The following is a 2,090-nucleotide window of genomic DNA, read 5'->3' as shown; positions in this document are numbered from 1 at the left end:
AAAAAAAAAAAAGAACATGGGATTTTAAAAAGCACATTTCATCCTAACATGAATGAATGAAACTACACAAGAATGAAACAAGAAGAAAGACTCTTTTCACACGTTCGTTTGCATGAGCCATGACCGATTTGAATGACTTAAGACCAAGCCATCCAGCATAGCATGAATGTTTTTCGGAAGTTGGACTAGCCATGAAGTATGAATGCATGTGAACTAGAAACCTGTATTTAATGCTTTTTTCCCTTCTTCTTAGCACATCCCAAGCCCTGCTAAGAAAGTGCCAAGAATCCCTGCAACAACAGAATCTGAAGGCGTTACTGTTGCCATTTCCAATGGGGAGCATTAAGATACCTCTGTGAGGTGGGAAATGGAAAAAGGTGTGAGGGTAGGATGAAAGAGTGGAAAGATTACAGTAGTACTGGAGTTTCATTATACAGTAGTACTTAATTGGAGCATGAAAAAGCTGTTTAAACTCCTTGAAAGGATTTGTCGTAATACTGCGTGCTGATATTTATAGTATTTTCAGAACACTAAAATCATTAATATACTGGGGATAGAGCAACTTGCTAGGGGCTTTGTGGATTCCTTAACGTGTCTGAATTTTTTAATTGCTGGGTAGTAGTTGTAGTCTATTACAAGGTCTTTTTACATAGGAAAGGATGAATCTTCTGCTTGCTTTTCCCATGTCAAATGACTTGAAACCTACACTGTTAACTTCTACTTGTACTTGCAAAAGTCTGAGCTTTTAATGTTAGGGTTCTCAGTGCCTTGACAGTAACTAGTCAGTCTTCTGAATACTGCACTTCTCTTTCCCTTTATTACCTTCCCTTTCTTCTCCCAGTCTACCTCTCCTCACACTGTTGCTTTGGAAAAGGTGTAGAACCAAATAACATTACTGAAATAAAATTACTTTCCCCCATCAGAATGACTGGTTCAAGAACACAAGGCTGATAGTTTCACCCTTAAGAAACTCTGTAACTGACAACGTTAGTTACTTCATAATTCCACCTTCTATCCATTTTGTGTGTTTTATGCCTGCATTATAAATCATAGAAGCCTGCAGGGAAAGAGGCATTACAAGGGAGACAGACAGTTGTTCTTCATAAGAAATTTCTTGAACTGACTGATACGGCACTTTTTCAGGATTATTAAACTGTAACAGAAACATTTAAGGAAGCAGACTTTTAAAATAAAGCTCCTAAGATATCATTAGAGCTGCTTTAATTGGTAATCTGAAAAAAAGATCATTTTGGATGACCCGAACTTGGAACTCTGACCTCTTGCTATTGTTTGTATAATACATTTCTAAGGGACAATTTCTAACTTTAAATTTGGCATTGTGCTTTGAAGTTCTTCTCTCTATTGGGGATGTCGTAGAAGTGGGGTCTTTTCTTTCTTTTTTTCCCAAACGTGCACGCTAGAAGCTATCTGTCTTGCAAGTGGTAGATACATATTACTTATGGGGATTATACTCTGGTAGCTTTTTAAAGCCCAGATTAGAAATAAACTATGACATGAGCCTTGTAAGCTTGTAATATATTTAATTGAGCTAATGTACAGAATGAAGTTTTGTTGAACTTTATTTCTTTGCTAATTCTACAGAGCTACGTATCTCATAAGGTAGCAAAAAATATTCATCTGTTTAAATCACAATCTTTTTTTTGTGTAACAGAGTGTTTGTAATACCTGTCACTTACTAGGGTTTGGTAACTTGCTGTATTTGTACAGTCAAGCCTTGATAAAATTGATGTTTATAATTTGATGGATAATAATCTGTTTGTTCTGCTGAAAGTGATGGAGCAATGATGCATGAAAATAGTGTTTGCAAGTATTTTGGTTTAGTTTGCCCCCATGAAACTTGTCCTGTTACCAGAAAATAAAAATGCCATGGAACAAAAGTCCATTGCTGGCAGTGGACAAGCCAAGAATTGAGCTGCTACTGGCACAAAAAGTTAACCACAGGGACCTCACTGTGAGGCAGATCCTTTATTAAAATAAAGTTTGAGATATTTGAAACATGCTGGAGTAGTGCTGACTTGTTGGGTTTTCAGGATGCAATTTTTCTTTAACAGGCAAGAAAGAGGAAACTG

Source organism: Meleagris gallopavo, chromosome Z (genome assembly GCF_000146605.3).
Source record: "Meleagris gallopavo isolate NT-WF06-2002-E0010 breed Aviagen turkey brand Nicholas breeding stock chromosome Z, Turkey_5.1, whole genome shotgun sequence".
In the NCBI taxonomy this organism is placed as follows: domain Eukaryota; kingdom Metazoa; phylum Chordata; class Aves; order Galliformes; family Phasianidae; genus Meleagris; species Meleagris gallopavo.
This window is presented reverse-complemented; position numbering follows the sequence as displayed.